General features: G+C 44.4%; 1 long non-coding RNA gene across 2 annotated transcripts; it reads right to left on the reverse strand.

Moving 5' to 3' along the window:
- Positions 1-673: 673 nt before the first annotated feature.
- On the reverse strand, positions 674-27,123 carry LOC138850155 (uncharacterized). Of its 2 annotated transcripts, none has more exons than XR_011389768.2 (2): positions 26,827-27,123; positions 674-912 (listed from the first exon to the last, which is right to left on the reverse strand). It is a non-coding gene; the product is annotated as an uncharacterized LOC138850155 (long non-coding RNA). The 2 variants fall into 2 exon arrangements; XR_016236209.1 differs by lacking the exon at positions 674-912 and adding an exon at positions 19,888-23,816 and having other exon boundaries at positions 26,827-26,968.
- Positions 27,124-27,240: the final 117 nt, after the last annotated feature.

Genomic DNA, 27,240 nt, shown 5'->3' on the forward strand with positions numbered 1-27,240 from the left:
CACTTCACAGTAATTACTCTCTTGCTTTTCTTTACAGTGTTTTTTAAAAGATTTATTTATTTATTTGAAAGTCAGAGTTACACAGAGAGAGAAGGAAAGGCAGAGAGAGAGGTCTTCCATTTGCTGGTTCACTCCCCAGTTGGCCACAATGGCAGAAGCTGAAGCTGGGCTGATCCAAAGCCAGGAGCCAGGAGCTTCTTCCAGGTCTTCCCATGCAGGTGCAGGGGCCCAAGGACTTGGGCCATCTTCCACTGCTTTCCCAGGCCATAGCAGAGAGCTGAATCGAAAGTGGAGCAGCCAGGACTTGAAATGGTGCACATATGGGATGCTGGCACTGCAGCTGGTGGCTTTACTCCCATGCCACAGCACTGGCCCCTTCTTTACAGTTTTAAACATCTATTGATGTATCCTTATGCATTTATTATTTTGCTTATTTTTGAGTGTTATGTAAATGGAATCGTATTATTGCTTCTTTCACTCAACAAATATTCTTTTGAGACTCAGTCATGTCGATGCAAGGAGCTGTAGTTTGTTCATTTTCATTGCTATGTAGCACTCAATTGTATAACTCTATCACAGTTCAATTCTTTATTTTTCTACTGTTAACGCCACTGGGATCTGGTGTTTACTTTTTGGAAAGGTGGTTGATTCCAATTGTTTAATTTTGGGGCTCTTTTTTTTTTTTTTTAAGATTTATTTTATTTATTTGAAAGACGGAGTTACAGAGAGAGGTACAGCCAGAGAGAGAAAGAGGTCTTCAATCCGCTGCTACATTCCCCAAACGACTGCAATGGCCAGAGCTGAGCTGATCCGAAGCCAGGAGCCAGGAGCTTCTTCTGGATCTCCCACGCGGGTGCAGGGGCCCAAGGATTTGGGCCATCTTCCACTGCTTTTCCAGGCCACAGCAGAAAGCTGGATCAGAAGTGAAGCAGCCAGGACTCGAACAAGCACTGATATGGGATGCCGGCACTATAGGCTGGGGCTTTAACACACCATGCCACAACACCGGTTCCTCATTTCTTTTTTTCTTTTTTTCCCTTAATTTTTTTTTTTTTTTTTTTTTTTTTTTGACAGGCAGAGTGGACAGTGAGAGAGAGAGACAGAGAGAAAGGTCTTCCTTTGCTGTTGGTTCACCCTCCAATGGCCGCCGCGGCTGGCGCGCTGCGGCCGGCGCACCGCGCTGATCCGATGGCAGGAGCCAGGAGCCAGGTGCTTTTCCTGGTCTCCCATGGGGTGCAGGGTCCAAGCACTTGGGCCATCCTCCACTGCACTCCCTGGCCACAGCAGAGAGCTGGCCTGGAAGAGGGGCAACCGGGACAGAATCCGGCGCCCCGACCGGGACTAGAACCCGGTGTGCCGGCGCCGCTAGGCGGAGGATTAGCCTAGTGAGCTGCGGTGCCGGCCTTTTTTTCCCTTAATTTATTGATGGAGAAAGGGAGGGAGGGAAGGAGAGAGAGTCTCTCCCATGTACTTGTTCGCTACCGCTCCCCGAATGACCTCACAGGCAGCCCCTGGGCCATACCTTCCGTCCTGTCCGCGTCAGGTAAGAAAACATGTACTCGCCCTGTCACTTTGGCTCTTCTTTCGACCACACTGGAGCACTGACACAATGCTCACAACTCCTTGATGCGAGGTGGCTGTCATCTTTCTCTCGCCACTGCTATTTTTCAGAACAATGCTCCAGGCAAGCTCCAAGGACAACTGCAGGTGGGAGTGCCTGTGACACCACACCACACAACCCCCTCATTTCATTTTTAGATATTTTTTGTGAATTATGTAGGAGTTTATTCATATTATCTAAGTTTTCGTATTTGACAAAATATTATTACAATTCTTATCTTTTTAATCTTATAGCACATTTAACTATGGCTCCTGCATCTTTTCTAATATTATATCTGTGTTTTCTTTTTTGTTCTTGCTTACTCTTGCTACAATCAGTCTATTTTGTGTCTTTTAGTATAACACATTTTGGCTTCGTTGTCCTTCTCTAGGAGTGTTTTAATAATTTCTGCTCTTTTTTATTGTTATTTCCTTCTTCCTGTTTTCTTTAGGTTTATTCTGTTGTTTTTCCTAACTTCTTAGTTACTTATTTTGAGCCTGAATTGTTTCCTATAATGTAAATGCTACTATGGTAAACTTCTTCCTAAGTACTACAGGTTTTGATACATAATATCCTCATTAACATTTCATATGTAAGTATTTTCTAATTTCTATTAAGATTTATTCTTTGACTGACAGTGTGTTGAAAATTTCCAAGATGCGGATGTTGCGGTATAACAGGTAAAGCAGTCATTTGGGACGGTTTCATCCCATGTTGGAGTGCTTGGGTTCCAGTCTGGCTCCATTCAATGTGCATTCTGGGATGGCCCAAGTACTTGGGCCCCTGCCACCCACATGAGAGACTTAGACTGAATTCTAGGTCCTTGGCTTCAGCCTGGCCCAGCCCTGCTCTCTTGCAGGCATTTGGAGAATCAATTAGTGGGTGTAAGATCTCGTGCTCTCTCTCTTCATCTGCTGCTCTGCTTTTCAAATAAATAAAAACAATAAACTTTAAAAACTTCCAAACATATTTCCCTCATTCAATTACCTTTTTGTAACTAATTTCTAACTTATTTGCATTTAGTCATTTTTCTAAGATTTAGCTATTTTTTATTTATTTGACAGGCAGAGTTGGAGGGAGGGAGAGACAGAGTGAGAGAGATTTTCCATCCACTGGTTTACTCCACAAATGGCCTCAACGACCAGGGCTGGGCCAAGCCGAAGCCAGGAGCTTCCTCTCAGTCTCCTACGTGGGTGCAGGGGCCCAAGAACTTGGGCCATCTTCTGCCGCTTTCCCAGGCACATTAGCAGGGAGCTGGATCAGAAGTGGAGCAACTGGGTCTCCAACCAGTGCTCATATGGGATGCCTGCGTGGCAGGCAATGACTTAACCCACTGTGCCATGATGCTGGCTCCAAGGGATTTTTGTTATTGTTGTTTTAATGAGAGAGAGAGAGAATGAATGAAAGAATGAATCTTCTATCCACTGGTTCATTTCACAAATGGCTGCAACAGCTGGGGCTGGGCTAGGCTGAAGCTGAGCTAGGAGCTTCAGCTTCTTCTGGGTCTCCCACGTGGGTGCAGGGGCCCAAGGACTTGGGCCATCTTCCTCCACTGGATCAGAAGTGGAGCAGCCAGGTCTTGAACCGGAGCCCATATGGGATGCTGGTGTCATAGATGGTAGCTTAACCTGCTATGCCACAGTGCCGGCCCTTAGTCATTCGTGAGGATATGGCCTGGCATGGGGTTAATATTTATAAATGTTCTATGTGTGTTTGAAAATGAAGTTTTTAAAAACCTTTTAAAATAAACAATAAAAAATAAGTGTTTTTAAAGATTATTTTTTATTTAAGGGCAGAGAGAGAGAGGGAAAGCTCCCATTTCCTGGTTCATTCTCCAAATGCCTGCAACAACTGGGGTGGAGCTAGGGCTGCACTCATGAGCAGGGAGTGAAACATGGGAGATAGGAACTTAGTTACTTGAGCCATCACCACTGCTTCCCAGGGTCTGCACTGATGAGAAGCTGGAATTAGTACTCGTGCCCAGGCACTCCTATGTGGGATCAGGCATCTTAACTGGTAGGCCAAGAGACTGCTCTCTAGAATTTATTCCCTATTCTATTTATTAGGAGCAATTTTCTGTTTCTATTAGGCTGGCCTAACTATGCTATTCAAAATGTTCTATATATTTTAGGATTTTATGTTGATATATTAAGTGACAAAGGGGGTATGTTAAAATGCCTCTTATGAAAATAAATTTGTTAATAATTCCTTGGGGATTCATCAATTCTTGCTCTTATGCATTTTTAAAAGCTTTTGTCACTGAGTGCTTTCCAGTTTAAAGTTGTTGTATTTTCCTGGCTAAGTTTTTTACTGTTTTGTAATGACTAGTAATTCTTTACACTTGTTTGCTAGAAATACAATTAAATCAGCTTCCTTGTGGTTAGAATTAACCTATATTATATATTTAGTCTTTGAAATTTGGTCTTTCCATGTTCTCATATCTTATTTTTTTTCCATGTTCTTATACTTTAGGTATATCTTTCACAACCAGAATATAGCCAAATTTATTTATTATTATTATTATTTTTGAAAGGCAGAGAGACAGAGATCTTCCATCCACCAGTTCACTCCCCAAATGCCCGTTTAACGGCCAGGGCTGGGCCAGGCCCAACCCAGAAGCCTAGAATTTCGTGTGAGTCTCCCATGTAGGTGGCAGGGAACGAAGTACTTAATCCATCATTTGCTGCCTCTCAGGATGTGTATTAGCAGCAAGCTGGATCAAAAGCAGAGCAGGTGGAACTTCAACCAGGCCATCCCACATGGTATATGGCCATGCCAAATGGCAGTTTAGCTGATGTGTCAGATGTCTGATTCTTGTTTTAGTTTTTTTTTTAATATTTTATTTATTTGAGAGGCAGAGTTAGAGAGAGAGAGAGAGACAGACAGACAGACAGACAGAGAGAAAAGTCTTCCATCTGCTGGTTCACTCCCCAAATAGCTGCAACAGCCAGAGCTGGGCTGATCTGAAGCCAGGAGCCTGGAGCTTCTTCCAGGTCTCCCATGCAGGTGCAGGGGCCCAGGCATTTGGGCCATCTTCTACTGCTTTTCCAGGTCATAGCAGAGAGTTGGATCAGAAGAGGAGTAGCTGGGACACGAACTGGCACCTATATGGGATGTCAGTGCTGCCAGCAGTGGCTCAGCCTACTGTGCCACAGCGTTAGCCCCTTGTTTTAGTTTTTAACCCAATATAACAATCTATCTTTTGGCCAAAGAATTTAGTCCATTTATACTTAATTACTATTTGATTCTTTTTTTCATTTTATCATCCTGTTTTTCTGTTTCGTTCCATTTTCTCACCTTATTTAGATTAATTGAACTAATTTTGTCTTTTTTTCCCCCATTTTCCTCCTACTTGTTTGGGATATGAGAAAAAAGGATGTCAAAGATAACTTCAAGGGGGCCGGGTCCTGTGGTGTAATGGGTTAAGCCACCACCTGCAGCACAGGCATACATAAGGGCACTGGTTCAAGTCCTGGTTGCTCCATTTCTGATGCACCTGGGAAAGCCACAGAAGAGGCCCAAGTTCTTGGGCCTCTGTCAACCACATGTGAGACCCAGAATAAGCTCCTGACTCCTAGCTTTGGACTGGCCCAGCTCCAGCCATTAAGGCCATTTGGGGAGTGAATGAGCAGATGGAAGATTTCTCTCTGTCACTCCCTCTGTAATTCTGACTCTGACATAAATAAATAAATAAACAAAAGATAACTTCAAGATGGCGGTTGGCCTCATGGTTAAGACGGTTGTATCCCATATAGGAGTGTCTGGGTTTGGTACCTGTTTGTGATTTCTGACTCCAGTTTCCTGCTAATTCAGACCCTGAGAGGCAGCAGTTGCTGGATCATGTAACTGGGTTCTTGTCACACATGTGGGAGACCTGAGTCAAGTTCCTGGCTCCCAGCTTTGGACTCATCCCAGCCCTAACTCTTGTGGATATCTGTGGAGTGAACCAATGAGTTTGTCTCTCCCTCTCAGATTAAAAATAATGCATATTTTATTAATTTCAACAGCATTTACATACTGTTAAAAATCCTTATTTAGACTTCTTTATTTAAACTTCAAAGAAGTACTTATTGAACATCAACAACATAGTATCAGATAAGGTTTCTGACCTTAATATAAACTTATTAAAGAGAAAAAAGGCAAACCAAATAAAAGTTAATTTCAGATAATGGTTAGGTACTCTGAAGAAAATAAAAGGGGTAATATGATAGGGGCTGAGAGAAGACATTACTTTAAATGGGTGTTCAGGGAAGCCTTCTCTGAGGAGGTGACCTTTAAACTGAGACCTGAGTAACAAGGAGCCAGTTAAATTATCTGCCTACAATCAAGGCGTAGTAAGCATATACATATATTTAAGTGCTCTGAAGTTCCCAGATTAAGAATCACTCCCATAAGGGAAAAGATTTTGAGGTCAGTGTGGTTTTAAAGTTAGGCATTAGCTTGTTCAGTCCAGACCACATGAGCCTGAGATATTCCTTTCCTGGCTGTAAACCACAGGCTTCAGTTTTCTGTTAGTAAAACGAGGCCGAGAGCCTGGATTTTCAGTCTGGGGTGTTGCAAAGGCTAATCAATGCCTGTAACATTCTTCAAGAGCTCTAGATGAAGGACCCAGAACTGTATACAGGGTTATTAGAGCCTCCCAAGCCCCAGGCAAAAACCTTCCAAATCAGTAACCTAGGCCTTTGCTCTCCAGTCTAACCATAGGACAGTGCTTCTGAAACTTCTGCAGGCACTAGAATCAAAGGATATTATCATGTGAGTTCCTAGGCTCTGTGTCTGAGGTCTGGATTCTCTCTGAGATTCTGTGTTCTTGCCTTCTTAGTTCTGGGTTCTTCTCTACCAGTGTCTGGTGCCTCATGTTTCCCAACGCTCTAGATTTTTGTCTTTGCAAATGGACCTGCATGCTTAATTGTCCATATATATTATGGTCAGATATCTTTGGTCCTTTTCCTGAGAGCAATCATTAGATACAGGGGACAGTAGGAATGCATCTGTATCTATCATCTGTGTCTTCTTAAATGCTGACAGATATTAGGTAGAGAATTTGGGGTAAACTTCTGGATGAAAGGAGGGAGGTGGTGGGAATTTGAGACAATGGTTAATGTGCTACATGGGATGCTCACATTCCATATTCGAGTGGCTGGGTTCCATTCTGGCTCTGCTCCTGATGTGTACCCTGGGAGACAGCAAGTGATAGTTCAGGTAATTAGGGCACTGCCACCCAGGTGGGAGATGTACATTGAGTTCCTGGCTCTTGGCTTTGGCCTGGCCCAGATTTGGCTGTTGTCAAATGGGAGATCCACTTGTCTCTTTCAAATAAATTTATTTGAAAGAGTTAGAGGGAGAGGCAAAGGCAGGGAGGGAGACACACACACACACACACACACACACACACAGATAGAGAGAAAGCGAGAGAGGTCTTCCATCTGCTGGTTTACTCCCCAGATGGCCACAACAGCCAGGGCTGGGCCAGGCCATAGCCAGGAGCCCAGAACTTCATCAGGGTCTCCTATATGGATGCAGGGGCACAAGGACTTGGGCCATCTTCTGCTACTTTCCCAGGAACATTAACAGGGAGCTGGATTGGAAGTGGAACAGCCGGAACTCAAACCAGAGCCCATTTGGGATGCTGGTGCTGCAGGGAGTGGCTTTACTCACTATGCCACAGCACAGCCCCACAAATAAAACCTTTTAAAACAGGAGGGATAATTGCTGAGTGGTGCAAAATGAGAGAAGAAGGTGTGTACAAAGAAAGCAACCTTGTGTTGAGGGCCTGTTTCACTGCCTCTTACCTCTCTCACTAGTGCTAAATCCTACTATAGGGCTATCCAGGGATCATCCATTCATTCAATATGTGTTAAATATCCATTATATGTCAGGCAGGATTCTATGTGTAGGAATTCAGTGTTAAGTAAGACAAGAAATTTGCTCTCCTGAAGTTTCCATTCTAGTAAGGGAGACAGAAACTAAATACTGAAGACAGTTGTGGGCAGTACTAAGTGTAAAGCACAGGCTAATGTGATAGGGTGGAAGGGTTTGGAGGGCAGCTACTTTAGATCATGCATTAGTGAGGACTACTCTGGACTACTCTGAGAAAATAACATTTGAGCAGAGATCCCAGTGACAAAAGGAGTCAGCCTTGGTATTAGATGGGAGGGAGTCTGGGGAGTATTCTTGGCAAAAGGAATATGAATTCAAAGTTTTTCAGGGCTTCGGAATGTTTGAGAAACTGAAAGAAGCCATGTAGCAAGATGAGATTGGAGAGGGTGAGGATTAGGGTTGTAAGCTACCGTAACAGATAGCTTGGAAAAGGCAGTGTGGGTGAGGCCTTGTCACTTGGGGTAAGAATGGTAGGGGTCAACTCAATATAACCAAAGCAATCTTAAAAAAAGAATAGTAAGGGGCTGGCGCTGTGGCGCAGCGGGTCAACACCCTGGCCTGAAGCACCAGCATCCCATATGGGTTCCTGTTCAAGACCTGGCTGCTCTACTTCTGATCCAGCTCTCTTGCTATGGCCTGGGAAAGCAGTAGAAGATGACCCAAATCCCTGGGCCCCTGCACCTGCATGGGAGACCCAGAAGAAGCTCCTGGCTCCTGGCTTCGGATCGGTGCAGCTCTGGCCGTTTTGGCCAACTGGGGAGTGAAACAGCGGATGGAAGACCTCTCTCACTCTCTACCTCTCTTTCTTTCTCTGTGTAACTCTGACTTTCAAATAAATATATAAATCTTTTTTTTTTTTTGACAGGCAGAGTTAGACAGTGAGAGAGAGAGAAAGGAGAAAAAGGTCTTCCTTCCACTGATTCACCCCCCCCCCCCAGATGGCCGCTACGGCCGGCACACTGCGCTGATCTGAAGCCAGGAGCCAGGTGCTTCCTCCTGGTCTCCCATGCTGGTGCAGGGCCCAAGCACTTGGGCCATCCTCCACTGCCTTCTTGCACCATAGCAGAGAGCTAGATTGGAAGAGGAGCAACCGGCACAGAATCCAGCGCCCCAACTGGGACTAGAACCCGGGGTGCCTGCACCTTAGGCGGAGGATTAGCCTAGTGAGCCACGGAGCCGGCCTAATATATAAATCTTAAAAAAAAATAGAGGACTTACACTTTACAATTTCAAAATTTTCTATAACTTTTAATAATCAGGACATGTAGTACTACTACCATACAGATTAACAGAACAGAATTGATAGTCCAGAAACCTTCAAACTTACAGTCAGTTAATTTTTGGAGGTGGCCAAGAAAGCCCAACAATGAAAGAAAATACTTTTTTTTTTGACAGGCAGAGTGGACAGTGAGAGAGAGAGAGACAGAGAGAAAGGTCTTCCTTTGCCATTGGTTCACCCTCCAATGGCCGCCACGGCCGGTGCGCTGCGGCTGGAAAATACTTTTCAACACATGGTGCTGGGAAAACTGGATATCTGCCTGCAAAAAGAATGCAGTTGCACCCATACTTTACACCATATGCAAAATTTAACTCAAAATGGACAAATGACTTAACTGTAAGAGCTAAAACATTTCTTTAAAGAGTGGGCATTGTTGCACAGCAGTTAAGTCACTGCTTGGGATGCCCACATCCCATACTGGAGCATCTGGTTGAAGTAGCTGTTCTGCACTGCCAATCCAGCTTCCTGCTAATGCATCTGGGAAAGCAGTGGAGGATGGCCCAAGTGCTTGGGCCCCTGCATCCATGTGGGAGACCTGGAAGAAGTTCCTGGTTTCTGGCTTCGGATCAGCTCAGCTGCAGCCGTTGCAGTCATTTGGGGAGTGAACCAGCAGATGGAAGACCTCTCTCTTTCTCTCTCTGTCTCTACTTCTCTCTGTAACTCTGCCTTTCAAATAAAATAAAATAAATCTTTTGAAAACCTTTAAAAAAAAAGCTGATTAAAAAATATAAAAAGGTAGGGACCTGAGCCTGGTATCTAATCAGCAGTCATAGACAAGGAGGCTGAAATCCTCTAGAGGCTCTAAGACCAAAGGAATTACCACTTCTAGGCAAGAACTGGGGAATTCTCCTATACCAACTCCAGGAAACTGCTAGCTAAGTGAACCCACGGGAAGGAACATGGCCTTGAGAGGTTTCTCTAGGTTGTTTTCAGAGACTTACGTTTGTTCACCTCCCATGAATATATCCATCCAAAGGGGATTACTTGCAGTGATGCAAACTAGCACTGTGTTCCTTCTCTATATACTCTGCTCATCTCAGTGACAGAATATTTACTTCAGAGTCCACAGCTTAAATCTGGACATACCTCCTGTTTATTAATAACCATTGGATCACATGGCTGAAAGGCAGTATTTTCTTTTAAATTTTTATTTATTCGAGAAGCAATGAGACAGAGAGAGAGAGAGAGACAGACAGTGGAGACATCTATCTGGTGGTACCCTCCACAGATGCCTGCATCAGATGGAGCTGAGTTAGGTCAAAGCCATGTTCCAGGAACTCAGTCCAAGTCTCCTATGTGAATGGCAGGGATATAAACACTTGAGCCTTCACCTGCTGCCTTCCAGGTGCACATCAGCAGGAGACTGGGAGTGGAGCCAGGACTTGAACTTAGGTACTCTGACGTGGGATGTAGCTGTCCCCAGCAGCATCTTAACCATGGCAACAAATGCCTGGGACTTTTCCCCATCCCCAAACCCCATTTTAAAGATGCAGAAACTGAGGGTACAGAGAAGGAAAGTTACTTGCTCAAAATCAGGAGAAGCTCCTGACTCCTGGCTTTGGATCTGCCCAGCTCTAGCTGTTGTAGCCATTTTGGGGAGTGAACTAGTAGATGCAATCTCTCTGTTTCTGTTTCTCTTTCTCTGTAACTTTGCCTTTCAAATAAATAAATCTCAAAAAAAAAAAAAAAAAAAAAAAAAAGAAATAGCCTATGGGAAGACAAAGCTGAGGTCAAGGGAAGGGATCTGATAGTTGGAGGGGAAGAGGGGTGGTGGTGAATGTAGAATGTAAGGTATTTAGTAAAGTATTAGTTGTCACTATGCTGATTTAATATCTATTTTTTTCTTTTTGAGCTGATTTCTTTCCGTGCTGGCCTATTCTGCTGAATCGTGGCCTAGAAGAATTGTTGAGCTTTACAGGTAATTTAAAGATTTAGGTCATTTTTAAGAAAAGGGCCAGAGCAGTTCCTGATATTCAGCCAGAGCAATCCAACTGTGGCCCCTGATAGCTTGTTCTAACTGTCTAATTCCAGGGTTTCTGCATAAATGCTTTAATGACTGGTAAGTCCCCTCATTCCCATTTGCCATTCCTACTTTCTCTCTTCAGCCTGTATATTTCCAAGTCTTGCCTAGAGATTTAGAGGGGCGGAAGAGAAGGGAGTGTCCTTTTCCTTTCATATTTTCACAGACACCTAGAGCACACTGCTGAGCGCCTCACTTCCACGTTTTGACTGTGGGGCTAAGGGACGAGAGATGGCTAAGTGGGAAAGGACTGGAAGCCTGTGAAGTCTCCTTAGGTCATCTCCATTCTTCTGCTTCCAGTGGAAGTGCTATAGACTACTAAGGTAGTTCTGAAACCTTTTGGTCTCAGTATCCCCTTTATTCTTTTAAAAATTATTAAAAACTCAAAGAGCTCTTATTTATATACATGGGTTATATTTATATATTTGAATTATTCCTATTAGTTTTTCTCACATCAGAAGTTAGAACTGGGACTTAAAAGGGGCCTGGCATTGTGGCATAGCAGGTAAAGGGGCTGCCTGCGACGCTGGCATCCTATATGGGCACTGGTTAGTGTTCCAGTTGCTCTACTTCTGTCACAGCTCCCTGCTAATGGCCTGGGAAAAAGCAACAGAAGATGGTCCAAATACCTGGGCCCCTATCACCCATGTAGGAGATCGGTAAGAAGCTCCTGGTTCTTGGCTTTACCTTGGCCCAGCTCTGGCCAGCCTGCCTCTCTCTCTCTCTCTTTCTCTCTTTGTAACTCTTTCAAATAAATAAATAATTTTTAAAGATTTATTTATTTATTTGAAAGGCAGAGTTACACAGAGAAAGAAGGAGAGGTAGAGAGAGAGAGAGAGAGCGAGAGAGGTCTCCATCCACTGATTCACTCCCCATATGGCCACAGCGGCAGGAACTGTGCCATTCCGAAACCAGGAGCCAGGAGCTTCTTCAAGGTCTCCCATGAGGGTGCAGGGGCCCAAGGACATGGGCCATCTTCTACTGCTTTTTCAGGCCATAATAGAGAGCTGGATTGGAAGTGGAGCCGCCGGGACTTACCGGTGCCCATATAGGACACTGGCACTGCAAGCAGCAGCTTTACCTGTTATGCCACAGCACCAGCCCCCAATAAATAAATCTTTTTTTAAAAAAAGTTTAGGGGCTGATGCTGTGGCTTAGAGGGTAAAACCTCTGCCTACAGTGCCAGCATCCCATGTGGGCGCTGGTTCGAGTCCTGGCTGCCCCACTTCTGATCCAGCTCTCTGCTGTGACCTGGAAAGGCAGTGGAGGATGGCCCGAGTCCTTGGGTCTCTGCACCCCATGGGAGACGTGGAGGAAGCTCCAGGCTCCTGGCTTAGGATGGGCTCAGTTCCAGCCATTGCGGCCTTCTGGGGAATGAATCAATGGATGGAATACTTCTCTCTCTTTCTTTCTCTGCAGCTCTGCTATTCAGATAAATAAATAAATCTTTTTAAAAAAGTTTAAAAATTAGGCTGGCGCCGCGGCTCACTAGGCTAATCCTCCTGCTAGCGGCGCCGACACACCGGGTTCTAGTCCTGGTCAGGGCGCCGGATTCTGTCCCGGTTGCCCCTCTTCCAGGCCAGCTCTCTGCTGTGGCCAGGGAGTGCAGTGGAGGATGGCCCAGGTCCTTGGGCCCTGCACCCGCATGGGAGACCAGGAGAAGTACCTGGCTCCTGGCTTCGGATCAGCACGGTGTGCCGGCCGCAGCAGCCACTGCGGGGTGAACCAACGGCAAAGGAAGACCTTTCTCTCTGTCTCTCTCACTGTCCACTCTGCCTGTCAAAAAAAAAAATAATAATAAAATAAAAAAAAAGTTTAAAAATTAAATAAAAGCCAGGAGTTTAAAAAATATCTAACTTATCCGGAAGAAGCTCCTGGCTTCGGATTGGCGCAGCTCCGGCTGTTACAGCCATCTGGGGAGTGAACCATAGGATGGAAGACCTCTCTTTCTCTTCCTCTCCTCTCTCTGTGTAATTCTGACTTTCAAATAAATAAATAAATAAATATTTTAAAAAATCTAACTTAGGAGCAAGCATTTGGCTTTCTTGCTTTAAACGTCCATGCCCCATATTGGAGTGTCCTGGCTGTCTTCTGATTCCAACTTCCAGACAATGCATACTCTGGAAGCAGCAGATGATGGCTCAAGTAGTTGAGCGTCTGCGTGTCTGCTATCTACATTGGTGATCTATCTATCTATTTTTTTTTTTGACAGGCAGGAGTGGACAGTGAGAGAGAGAGACAGAGAGAAAGGTCTTCCTTTTGCCACTGGTTCACCCTCCAATGGCCGCCGCGGCCGGCGCGCTGCAACTAGCGCACTGCGCCGATTCGATGGCAGGAGCCAGGAGCCAGGTGCTTTTCCTGGTCTCCCATGGGGTGCAGGGCCCAGGTACCTGGGCCATCCTCCACTGCACTCCCTGGCCACAGCAGAGAGCTGGCCTGGAAGAGGGGCAACCGGGACACAATCCGGCGCCCCGACCGGGACTAGAACCCGGTGTGCCGGCGCCGCAAGGCGGAGGATTAGCCTAGTGAGCCGCGGCGGTGGCCAGTTGGTGATCTGTATTGAGTCCCTGTCTCCCAGCTTCAGCTGGCCCAGTGCTGGCCAGCGTGGGAATTTGGTGAGTGAATTCAGCAGATGAGAGGTCTATTGGTCTGTCTCTTTGCCTCTTGAATAAATTTTTTAAAAGCTAATTCATTTAATAATTAGGATCATAAGTGCCATATTTTTTGAAAAAATATTTTAAAATACAAAGAAACTTTATGAGAACAGTGGCATCTTTAATGTCTGGCTTAATAAAAGACAGAAGGATTCTTATATATGCTTTTGTATTTAGACAACTACAACAGTGTTTTGATGAAGACTTTGAAGAAAATCTGTACTCATACAGCTATATAGCTGCAAAAGGAGGGAATATTTTCTTTTTTTAAAAAAATATTTATTTATTTATTTGAAAGTCAGAGTTACACAGAGAGGGGAGAGAGAGGGGGGAGAGAGAGAGAGAGAGAGAGAGAGAGAGAGAGAGAGAAAGGTTTTCCATCTGCTGGTTCACTTCCCAGTTAGCCGCAACAGCTGGAGCTGCGCTGATCTGAAGCCAGGAGCCAGGAGCTTCTTTCCGGGTTTCCCATGTGGGTGCAGGGGCACAAGGACTTGGGTCATCTTCTACTGCTTTCCCAAGCCATATCTGAGTGCTGGATCGGAAGTGGAGCAGGCGGGTCTCAAACCAGCGCCCATATGGGATGCCAGCGCTTTAGGCCGGGGCATTAACTCACTGCCCCACAGTGCTGGCCCCAGGAATATTTTCATAAAAATTTTCAGGTAATTGTGGAAATTCTCTTCAATATTAACAGTTTAACAACTGTAAGTTTCTTACAGGTTGAAATTGTAACTAAAATTGTCACAGTGTGTTACATTAAAATCCACCAGACTAAGATATCTTGTACTACTGAAAGTATTTTTTATCTGAGAGGGAGACAGAGAGCTCCCATTCAGTGGTCCACTCCCCCAAATGCCCACAGCAGGTGGATTTAGGCCAGGCTGAGGCCAGGAGCTGGGAACTCAATCCAGGTCTCCTATGTGGGTGGCAGGGTTCCAAATACTTGAGTCGTAACCTGCTGTCTCTTAGGATGCTGGAATCAGGTGTGGAACTGAGACTCAAATACAGGAACTGATATGGGACAGACTTATTTACTTATTTAGTTGAAAGGGAGAGCAATAGAGAGGGACAGCAAGAGAGAGAGAGAGAGCTATCTTTCATTTGCTGGTTCACTTCCCAAATGGCTGCAACAGCAAAGTCTGGGCCAGGATGAGGCCAGAATTGAGGAGCTCCATCTTGGTCTGCCTTTTGGAAGCCAAGGGCTCAAGCAATTGGGCCATCCTCTGCTGCCTTCCCAAATGTATTAGCAGGAAGCTGGATCTGAAGCAGAGCAGCAGGGACTTGAACCAGGCCCCAATAAGGGCTGCCAGCAGCACAAGCAGTGGCTTAACCTGCTGTGCTACATCACTGACCCTTATTTCATTCTTTTTAAATTTTACTTTTCTTTTTTCCTTTTTAAAATATTTACTTGCTATTTGAAAGAGAGAGAAAGGGAGAGCCTGCAACAGCCTGGTCTGGGTAAGGCCAAAGCCAGGAGCTTTTTCTGGATCTCCTTTGTGGGTGCAGTGGTCCAAGTACTTGGGCCATCTTTTGATGCTTTCCAGGTGCATTACCAGGGAGCTAGATTGGAAGTGGAGCAGCCATGACTTGAACTGGAACCCATATGGGATGCTGGCCCTCATCCTGATCTTTCACATGGGTAACAGGGACCCAACTACTTGAGTCATTTTCTGCTACCTTCCCAGGTGCATTAATGGAATTGGACTGCGAACAAAGCAGCCAGAACTCTGAACCGACACTCTCATATGCGATACTGGTGTCACATGCAGTGGCTTAAACCCTCTACACCGTAATGCTAGTCCCCCACTTCATTATGCAGTAAGTCATTTTACAGCTGTATCACAACTCATTAAACTACTTTTTACTGATGGACAAGTAAGGTTTTTATTTATTTATTTATTGACAGGCAGAGTTAGACAGTGAGAGAGAGAGGCAGAGAGAAAGGTCTTCCTTCCATTGGTTCACCCCGCAAATGGCCACTATGGCTGGTGCGCTGTGGCCTGCGTGCTGCGCCGATCCAAAGCCAGGAGCCAGGTGCTTCCTCCTGGTCTCCCATGTGGGTGCAGGGCCCAAGGACTTGGGCCATCCTCCACTGCCTTCCCAGGCCACAGCAGAGAGCTGGACTGGAAGAGGAGCAACCGGGACAGAATCCAGCACCCTGACCAGGACTAGAACCAGGGGTACCAGCGCCATAGGTGGAGGATTAGCCTAGTGAGCCATGGCACCGGCTGGACAAGTAAGGTTTTAAGGAATATCCATGCACACCTATTTTTGAGTTCATGTGAGAATACTTCTGCACTACTTTCCTCTTCCCTTCAGAATTAGAAATGGATTTGCTCAATAAAAAGGTATGTGTATTCTAAACATATGAAGGTATTTCCAGACTGATCTAAGACTGCATCAATTTCTACTACTGCTAGTGGTATGCAAGCAACAGGGTGTTTATGAGAATAATAGTTGGGTATGAGAATACTAGGATCTGAATAGTGGTCTAACCAGTATTCTAGTGGGTTCTAAAATATTTCTGAGTCCTTCAGTCACTCTGCAGGAATCTTAATAGTCACCTGAAATCCTTGGTACACAGAATAGAATTGCTGTTTTCTTTGTACTCAAAAGTATGGTTCAATCCTTGTTAAACATCTTGCCAACTTATGGGTAGAAGCACTGGGACAGTTTAGGGTTTTAACCAAACTTCAGAGGCCACAGACAGGCCTGCCCACTTCTCAGATGTGTATTATACCTATAGGTCTGTAATAGTAAAGCAATTCTCTTCAACTGACAAGTCTTTTGTAACAATTGAATCTCTGCTGGAGAAGTCTAACCTTGGCCACCAGTGGTGCCAATGCTAGGATCCAAGAAGGCTTTCTAGGCTATTTTGGAAGCTTGCATCAGACTCATGTGTCAACCAGATTTTTTTTCCCCCTTTAAGGTTTATTTATTTATTTGGAAGGCAGACTTACAGATAAAGAGGGAGAGACAGAGATCTTCCACACTGTTTCATTTCCCAAATGACTGCACCAGCTGGGACTGGGCCAGGCTGAAGCAAGGATCTAGGAGCTTCTGCCTGGTCTCCCATGTGGGTGCAGGGGCACAAGCATATGGGTCATCCTCTGCTGCTTTCCCAGCCACATTATCAAGAAGCTGGATCAGAAGTGGAGCTTCTAGGACTTGAATTGGTGCCCATATGAGTTTCCAGCATTGCAGGCAGCAGCTTCACCCACAACACCACAATGCTACAATGCTGGCCCCCTCAACCAGGCTTTCTGTAAATGTCCTTTTGGGGCCATAGCAGACAATATGCCACTTCTTTGGGGAAGAACACCTGATAGGTGGCACTGTTACCTGCCTTGCAGGTAAATGCTATGCTGAATCTCTTGATTTATGGGCCTGCCCTGATGAGCAAGGGATGTGGCAAACCGAGCTGAGTTCAAACACTCCACAAGAGTCTCTGAGATCAGCCTTCAGAGTGACTTGTCCTCACTTACAAGCCAAAATTACTCCCTGAGTCGGGAGTCCTCGGCCTATTCCCTCCCCGTTTTGGAAAGCAATGATATACTTCTGATTGTCACAGATAACATCAGGTGATAGATGAGGTTTGGTAGATCACCTCAGAGATTCTATGCGGAGATACTGGCCCTAATGCCTACTCCTCCAGTTACCCCTCTATTAGAAATGAGTGTGAAAACCAGAGGAACCCTTAAGGGTCTTTCTGACTCTGAAGTGCTGATTTACTTTTCCAGGCTCCATAACTTGTAAAATCAGCTGATTCTGCTGGTAGGCTTGATATCTGTTTCTCTCATTAGGAAAGAGCTCAGACTTTAAGATTATTAACTTTCACCACTAATGGTAGTTTCTAAAGTCTGTAGCAGAAGTACATGCTGCTATCCATGGAGAGCACCTAAAGAAGGTGGGTGAGGCTTCTAGGCTGCATTGTGTAAGAGGAAATGTTACAGATTGGGGATGTTTGGAGTGGTTAGCCTCAGGTTTCCCAAGGGTGGTATGGTAGAAGCAGGATAGGGTTGTGGATTTCTCCAAGGGATCTATTGATTCCAGATTCTTAGAACCCTATTCATAACAAAGAGCTTGTATAATTGTGGACTGGGGGATTCTGGGCTGAACTCTTATATACTTGTTAGTACTTATTTCACAGTGTGATTTTTAGCTTTCACTTTTAATTAGTACCAAAGTGGGGGGAGCTCACAGAACTGCTATCGCTCATATTTTCAATATGTATTTTCCAGTGGATGCAATACACATAATGTATTCACCACAGGTCAGCTTGGAGTGGGGGAGGAATGGCTTTATTTTATTGTTAACCAATATGACCTTTCTGCAAAAAGATGCTTATGTTTTGCAAAAAGCAAGGCTACAACTTCACATCTTAAAATTTGTTTCTAGCTACAGAAAAGATGTCTGTGTTTCATTCAGCACATTTTCTCCTAAGGGTTTCTGGCTGACTCAGCAAGTCATGTTCTAAGCAGGCTAAGTTCTTTCAAAGCATATTGGATGAACCCATCATGTTTTCACTCAAAAAAGAACAGCTCACAGTCAATTTCCTAATAATATCAATAAATGTCCCACTTGATCGGCCTTCTGATTTTTATACCCAGTGATTTTTTTTTCTGACCTTCACTGAACTCTTTACTGATTACCACAGTAATACATTACTTTTAGAAAAACTGAGATCAAATAAACAAAAATCACTCATCATTACTATCCATAGATAATCTGTCTCTACAGGATTTTGTGTGTGTGTACATTTTCAAATCAGTGGGTAAATAACTACAAGTGGATTGCATGGTAAGATTACGTTTAGCTTGTAAGAAAATTCTTAACTATCTTCTAAAGTGGCTGTACCATTTCTTATTCTCATCAGCAATAAATAAGAGTTCTTGTTTGTTTGCATCCTTGCCAGCAAATGATAGTCAGATATTTATATTTCATCCCTTCCAATGGGTGAAAATAAAATAATAAAAAAATTATCTTGATATATAATGTCACATTATTAGAACGTTTGTATGGGGACCAGTGTTGTGTCATAGCAGGTTAAACTACTACCTGCAATGCCTGCATCTCATATGGGTACTGGTTCATGTCCCGGCTGCTCTACTTAGGATTCAGCTCCCTGTTAATGTGCCTGGGAAAGCAGCAGAAGATGGCCCAAGTATTTAGGCCCCTGTATCCATATGGAAGACTTGGATGAAAGCTCGTGCTCCTACCTTTGGCCTGACCCATTCCTGGCCATTATGGCCATTTAGGGAGAGAACCAGTGGATGGAAGATCTCTTTCTTTCTTTCTTTGTCTCTCCCTTTCTCTGTAACTATCCCTGTTAAATGATTTTTTTTTTAAAAGTCTGTATGAATTTATCTGGAGTAACTTTTGTTCTTACATTCCTTTGTTTCCTACATTTAACAAGGCATCAAGTCATACTTATTCTTTATGCTTACTGGGAGTTCCTCTCTCTCTCTCTCTTTTTTTTTAAGATTTATTTTATTTATTTGAAAGATAGAGTTATAGAGAGAAGCTGAGCCAGAGAGAGATCGAGGTCTTCCATTCCACTGGTTCACTCCCCAAATGACTGCAACGGCCAGAGCTGAGCTGATCCGAAGCCAGGAGCCAGAAGCTTCCTTCAGATCTCCCACGTGGGTGCAGGGGCCCAAGGAGTTGGGCCATCTTCCACTGCTTTCCCAGGCCACAGCAGAGAGCTGGATTGGAAGAGGAGCAGCCAGGACTCGAACCGCCCATATGGGATGCCGGCACTGCAGGCTGGGGCTTTAACCCACTGCACCACAGTGCTAGCCCCAAGAGAGTTTCTCTCTTCTAATAGCCACTCTCCTAATCCAGGCCTTTATTAACTCACATTTAAGAGGAATGGCAACAGCAGGCTGCTTGTTTCCTAGATTCCAGTATCTCTGTTTCAACCCATTTCATAAAATGAAGCTAAAACAAAACAAATCATAATTTTCCCCTAACAATTTTTACCTTGGTAACTTGGCCTTTCAAGAACCATGATGGGTGACCTATTGAACCACCAACTTAAAGCTCTCATTCCAGTATTCAGCATTTCTTTAACCAAATTTCTATTAAGACAAGAGACATGTACAGGAACAGGGGCAGAGAATCAGTCTACTCCCTCAAGCTTGTTTTTCAAAGATGTTTGAAGAAAGCTTATCCTGCAACACTGTACTCCGAGGTGGCCAGACCTCCCCCACCCCCAACACAATCTGTGAAGACATAGGCTGCCTGAGCAGGAAGGGCCCTCCCACTCCTCTTTGATGCTCAGTAACCCCTGCTACAAAAGCTCTGGCAAAATGCTTGGGGTACAGGACAGTTTCTTTAGGGTACTTTATCTTCCCAGTCTCCTTTATTTGTTGCAAGTAAATAAAGCTTTCCTTTCAAGCAACTCCCACTTAAGGTTGATGATTTAGGGGCACCCAAAGCAAATGGAATCCTTATATCTGCTAACATTTCTATTTTATTTATTAATTTAAAATAGTTATGTATTACTTGAGATTCAGGTTTTAGAGAGAGAGAGAGGGAGAAAGAGGAAAAGACACACACACAGAGAGGGAGAAAGAGAGAGAGGGAGAGAGAGAGGAAAAGACACACATACACATACACAGAGGGAGAGAGAAAGAGAAAGAGAGAGAGGAAAAGACACAGAGATTTTCCATCCCTTGGTTTACTCTCAGATGGTCACAATGACCAGGGCTGGGCCAGGCTGAAGCCAGGAATCAGGAGCATCAGCAGGTTTTCCATATGGGTGGCAGGGGTGCAAACACTTGGCCATCTTCCACTGCTTTTTCCAGACCATTAGCAGGGAGCTGGATAGGAAGTGGAGAAGCCTGAACACAAACTGGCACCCATATTGGATATCAGCATCACAGGGGGTGACTTTACCAGCTATCCCAAGATACAAACCTCTACCAACATTTTAAATCCCTTCTGTTTTCTGTATACTGACCAGGTCAACTTTTTACCATCCATATTATATACAACTTGGAGATTTTCAACTGTGTTATCATTCCTATCATCCCCTTCCATTTGGAATGCTTTACATCTTCTATTTTCTCTAAGTGTCCTAGCTCAAAATGCTCATAATCCAAGCTTTTTCCTAAATAAACTCACCCCTTTTGACTTCTCTTTTATTTCATAACTACTCAATACTTCTGCAATATTTTGGCTGTCTTGAATTTGTCTTGAAGTTATTTATGAGTGTTTGCTGGGACAAACACTCATAAATGTGTGCGGTATATCAAGTTAAGCCACTCCACTTCCTATCCTGCTCTCTGCTAATGGCCTGGGAAAAAGCATCAGAAGATGGCCCAAATGCTTAGGCCCCTGCACCCATGTGGGAGATGCAGAAGAAGCTCCTGGCTCCTGGCTTCGGCCTGACCCAGCCTGGGCTGTTTTGGCCATTTGGGTAGTAAACTGGCAGATGGAAGATCTCTCTCTCTCTCCTTCTGTTTCTAAGTCTACCCTTAAAATAAATAAAAATAAATTAAAAAAAGGATGTTTGCTATTATTCCAGGTGCTTTTTGTCTAATGAATCATCATTCAAAAAGTATAAGTGTCAGGATAATTAGAAAGAAGTACATTAAGTTTTTGCTTGTGTTTTTTCAAAAGTACCTGTCCCAGTGCCATACAAATAGCAGGAATTAAATAAATGTTGGTTGAATTAACAAATGAAACAATTGTAACAGTTATTTCAAATATTTAGTTTAGTTTTTCTTTTTACTATACTGAAAGTATTTTTGCTGAAGGAAAACTTAAAAAAAAATAATTTCCAAAGTATTTAAAGAAAAAGTATTTAAAGAATCTCTGTAATTCCACTACCCAGAGATAATTACTATTAACATCTTGGTTTTACATGTAACCTACTATAATATTTCTTTGCAGTTCTGGTATTTGAAGTGATGACTATGTTTTGCGTTGTGAAATGCCGCTGAAGTCATGAGCCTTTATAGTGTACTTCTAAAGGTCAATGGACACAAAGAGTCACTTCCAATATAGTCAGTATTTGATTCTCAGGTCTGAGAAACGCCCATCAAATCCTACTTCCTTGTAATCCTAATGCATATTCTTGATATGCTATTCTTTATTCAACAATTCAAGGGTTAAGGAATCCTAACAGAGCTCCAAGAAAAGAAGTTGGATATTAATTGTTCCTTCCTGGCCTGTGTTGAAAATCTGAGTAATTTCACAAGAGGTATTTATGTACTCCTTAGAAGTTTGGGAAAAACACACTCTTGGCATTTAAGGTATATAATCAAAAGGAGCCATATTATTTATTTGACTCATTCTTGTTGGGCGGCAGCAGGGATAGAACTTTTAGTGGGCAAGCAGGTCACATCTGTATCTGTATCTACACACAGACACATATACATTTCCCCTTTGAAGAAGGGTGGGATCAGTAGCAGATTAAATTCTGCTAAGTTTCCTGACTAATATAATATTTTTAGGTTGCTAGCTGAGGGTAGTCCAGTTGCAGTAAAGCTCCTTGATTTTTCACATGTCTGCTTCCTAGATGTTGCTAGACATCTTGCAGGTATATTCAACTGTAACCCAAACAAGTGGCAGCCCTAAGTTTAAGTGTAATTTCATGGCTTTTCAATTAAACCATCATGTGCCCAGTACCTCTGGGGAGACAGAGTAGCTTAGAAAGTTAGGTATTATAGCACTGCTTGTTAATACCAGAAAAAGACTGGAGAGAGGAAGGGAAGGAGGGAAGGAAGAAGGGAAGGAGGGATGTAGGGAGGATGTGATAGAATTGAACAATCAACAGAATACTATAAAGTAACAGACAAAAATGATAAAGCTCTTTATATACTTCATGGAATATTTCCAGAACAAAGTAAATGAAAAAGCAAGGTGTGGAAGTGTGTATATTGTTCCATTTTGTTAGTAACAGAAAAAACAGACATGTGTGAAATTGCTTACATATGTATAAAACCTCTAGTAGACGCTTAAAAACCTTACATGGTTTGTTTATGAGAAGGGATGTGGGTATTTAACAGGCAAGTATTAAGATTGTTCTTAGCCGGCACCGCGGCTCACTAGGCTAATCCTCCGCCTTGCGGCGCTGGCACACCGGGTTCTAGTCCCGGTCGGGGCGCCGAATTCTGTCCCGGTTGCCCCTCTTCCAGGCCAGCTCTCTGCTGTGGCCAGGGAGTGCAGTGGAGGATGGCCCAAGTGCTTGGGCCCTGCACCCCATGGGAGACCAGGATAAGCACCTGGCTCCTGCCATCAGATCAGCGCGGTGCGCTGGCCATGGCGGCCATTGGAGGGTGAACCAACGGCAAAGGAAGACCTTTCTCTCTGTCTCTCTCTCTCTCACTGTCCACTCTGCCCGTAAATAAAATAAAATAAAATAAATTGTTCTTCATTGTGTGTTATTTTTGAAATTTGAACTATGTCAACATATTTACTATTAGATTTTTCAATGTGGCCTACAAAACTAACAATATAGTTGGAGAAGCCAAGAGAAAGATTTTTTTAATCATAAATTTACTTTTATTTTATTTGAAAGGCAGAGAAACAAAAAGAGAGGCAGAAAGACATCTTCAATCCACTGGTTCATGCCTCAAATGATGGCAACAGCCAGGCCTGGCCCAGGCTGAAGCCAGGAGCCCAGAACTCAATTTGGGTTTCCCACGTGGGTAACAGAGACTCAAGTATTTGAGATATCACTTGCTGCCTCCCAAGATGTACATTAGTTGAAAGCTGGATGGGAAGCAGAGTAGAAGGGACTTGAGCCCAGTGCTCTGATTTTGGTTGCAGGTGTCCCAAGTAGGCACTAAGTGCACCAATTGCCCATCACAGGAGACCAAATTTCAAAATAAATGTTTCAACTGCTATAAAATAGGAGGATACATTTGAGGACAGTCAGACATGATAAAACTGCCAGTTTTGCCTGCTAATTAGGTTTACAAGAAGGGTTTAGTGGTTGGGGTATGTCTACCTGATTGATGAGGTTTCCTTATATATGCAGGTACCAAAGAATCAGTGTGATACAGTGGAAAGAATATGGGTATTGGAATTAGGCAGAAATCAATTAAAATCCCAGCTTTTCCATATACTGGCCTTATATCCTTCAGCAAGTTATTTCATCTTTTTGAAATTTTAACTTCCTTATCTTTAAAATGGATGAAATCTAATAGGATTATCATAAAGGTTAAAGGATATAACATCTGAGAGGCAGAGTTACAGACATCAAGAAGGATAAGCAGAGAGGTCTTCCATTCACTGGTTCACCCCCGAAATGGCCTCAGCAGCCAGAGCTGGCCAGATCCGAAGCCAGGAGCTTCTTTTGGGTCTCCAACGTGGGTGCAGGGGCCCAAGCACTCAGGTCATCTTCCACTGCTTTCCCAGGCCATACGTAGAGAGCTGTATTGGAAGAGGAGCAGCCAGGATTCCAGCCGGCACCATGGGTATAGGCTTAGCCCAATATGCCACAGTGCCAGCCCTTAAATTTGTTAGTTTTACTTCCCCTTCTTTTCCACTCTGCCACAGCACCAGCCCCACTTCACCTTCTTTCCTTACATAGATGGAACTATATAAGAGAACAACTGGCATGAAGAAACTAAATACCTTGAGAAAATGCACGTTATATGTAAAAGAACTGCATGTAGTTAAAGTCTCTGTGTCTATGATTTAGTCAATCTCGGATTATGAGGAATTAAATTTCTTATTATCCCACAAGTTTTAAAAATTCTTGGGCTATAAATTCCTTTTTCTTTCCCTATCTGAAACATGGTCAAAAAGACGAGAGATCTTTCAAACACAGGGCAAATATGCCCTAGAAAACATTTTGTTCTAGTGCTCATTTCTAACAAACATAATTTTTAAAAGATTTATTTATTTATTTGAAAGTCAGAGTTACACAGAGAGAGGAGAGGCAGAGAGAAAGAGAGAGAGGGAGAGAGAGGGAGAGAGAGGGAGAGAAGAGGTCTTCCATCCACTGGTTCATACAAAATTGGCCACAATGGCTGCAGCTGCGCTGATCTGTAGCCAGCAGCCAGGAGCCAGGAGCTTCCTCTGGATCTTCCCATGTGGGTACAGGGGCCCAAGGACTTGGGCCATTTCCTACTGCTTTCCCAGGCCATAGCAGAGAGCTGGATCAGAGGTGGAGCAGCTGGGTCTCGAACTGGTGCCTGTATGGGATGCCGGCACTACAGGCGGCACTGCAGGCTAGTGTTAGGCCACAGCGCTAGCCCCAACAAATACAATTTTAAGGGGGATTTTGTAGCAGCCAGTGGTTCAGCCTTTAAAAAGTCAGTGTATTACTTTTCTTTTACTAGAAAATACCACTGTGAAAATATACCAAGACAAAGGCTACCCACTAAATCATATTTATAATTGATATTTTATGTTCAACACATTGAGTGTGATTTAATATGGTCATCAAATATACTACTTGATAAGGCAATGATTTCTCTTTTCACACTTGTAAAACCACAGGAATATCGTACATATAAATATATTAAATTGCATTTAAGCCGGCGCCGTGGCTCAATAGGCTAATCCTCCACCTTGCGGCGCCGGCACACCGGGTTCTAGTCCCGGTTGGGGCGCCGGATTCTGTCCCGGTTGCCCCTCTTCCAGGCCAGCTCTCTGCTATGGCCAGGGAGTGCAGTGGAGGATGGCCCAGGTGCTTGGGCCCTGCACCCCATGGGAGACCAGGAAAAGCACCTGGCTCCTGGCTCCTGCCAGGATCAGCGCGGTGCGCCGGCTGCAGCGGCGGCCATTGGAGGGTGAACCAACGGCAAAAGGAAGACCTTTCTCTCTCTGTCTCTCTCTCTCACTGTCCACTCTGCCTGTCAAAAAAAAAAAAAAAATTGCATTTAATACAGACTATATAGCAGTCACCAAAATCTATTAGACTGGGAATTCCTTCCATTCTGACTCAAATTACTGACAGGTGTCTCAGGCAAAGGTCTAGGTGAAACACAGATTATTGCTCAATCATATCTCTCTGACTATACTCATTGTTGGTTGCTAGGCACTGAGTAGAGTGTATTTTCCCTCTCAAATACCCAGGGGAAAATGTATCTAATATATCTAAATTGTATCTAATGTATCTAAAATTTCTTTCCCTCTGTCCTTGCGATTCATTATATTTGTTTAAAGAATTTAATGAGTTTGTTCAGGGAGTTGCATCAGAAATTGTTTTTGTATTAGTGGTAGGAATGACAAGTAGTTCTTTGTAATGTTGCACCAGTCAATACCTGTTTTTGCCTAAGGATGTATCCTTACCAATTCTGGATAATCCTGCTTTGAAGTGGGTTGGGCAGTACTAGGTTTCTTTTGTTGGTGTTCTAAGTTTGAGATGTGACCTAGGCACATATGCTTTGAAAACTTAAAGGCACTGAGGATACAGGGGAATTACATTCCACAAGTGCTAACTAAAGCCAGTGTACACAGCATTTAAATCAAAACAGTTCTATAGAATAGGTAAAAGACTTTTTTTTTATTTTTTACAACATATTTATTATCTAGAAAGAACATTTACCTAACATGTTCTGTTCATAGCAAATAATCCTTTGGATGAAAAATGTCAAAATGAGCAATTACAGCTTCAAAGAAATGTTCACGATTTTCAGAAATGTTTTTTTAAAAAAAAAATGTCTTGCGGAATCAACTTTTAAAGCTATTACAATTTTTTTATTCTTGGGCCGGGAGTTGTGGCATAGCAGGTCAAGCCTCCACCTGCACAGGCTGGTCGAGTCCTGGCTGCTTCACTTAAGATCCAGCGCCCTGTTAATGCTCCCTTCATCAAATTCTTTTCTTGTGATCTCTGATCACAGGATTGGTTGGAACGTGAGCATTTTCTACCCTCCTCTTAGAGGAGGGCAGACCCCCTCGCTATCTCTGTGCTGCATCCCAGAGACCTGATTGGAGTTGGTTCACTTGGCGGGCCCCGGGGGCAGGCCGAGAATTCCTGAAGCAAGAGGCGGCGGGATCTGAAAGCCCGAGTCTTTCCTCTCGGTCGGGCACTTTGCTATGCACAGCCAGGTCACCGCGCGTTCAAGCCCGCGGTCTCCCCACCTTCCCCGTGGGACAGTTCCCGGTACTGAGGGACGGCGCTGTCCAGCTCTCAGGCCCGCCGCCGTCCTCAGGCGTCCTCTGAGAACGGGGCCCTGCCAGGCGATCCCGCCCGAAGGCTGCAGAACCGCCGCGCTCAGCCACGTCCGGCACGCGGGCGGGTCGAGTCACCCTCAGGGGGGCCATCCAGAGGAGCTCCCTCGGTCCCCAGAGCTCCGCGTGCTGGGCTCCGCTCTCAATGGCCGGAGGCGCGGCAGGACCAGCTCCTACTACCCCTCGTCTGTCCCCTAGCCTCTCCCGGCCCCCAGCTCCCGCCTAAATTGCCAGGCGCAGATAGGTTACGCTGCCTCACCTGTCCCAGAGGCGGCGACCGCTCCAGTGACTGACGCTTTGCTCCTCCAACCAGACAATGGCAGGAGGGTGGAGCCTCGCAGAGACGGATTGCTCCTTTCTTCCAATCCCCATGCAGCTACTCCGGCCAGTCTCGGCGCCCGGCAGAGAGCGACAGGTGGGAGCTGCGTTATCTCAGCGCCTCTTGCATCCAGACGTACAAGCCTCAGTAAGCGCAGGGTTAGGTCTACTCCAGACTTTACCAGTTCTTGTGGGTCATCGCTATAGCCGTCATTTTCATCAAAAGGGGAAATCTCCCAGCCCTTTCCCGTCACCTCAGTTGGGGGCGGGACGAAGAGTATCCCGCTCCGGCCAATTGTACCACGCGACGTCCTGTGACAAACTGACCGACACTTCATGGCGCCAATGAAGTTTC

This window comes from Oryctolagus cuniculus, chromosome 6 (genome assembly GCF_051225735.1).
Source record: "Oryctolagus cuniculus isolate XC-2025 breed Fujian yellow rabbit chromosome 6, ASM5122573v1, whole genome shotgun sequence".
NCBI classification, from domain to species: Eukaryota; Metazoa; Chordata; class Mammalia; order Lagomorpha; family Leporidae; genus Oryctolagus; species Oryctolagus cuniculus.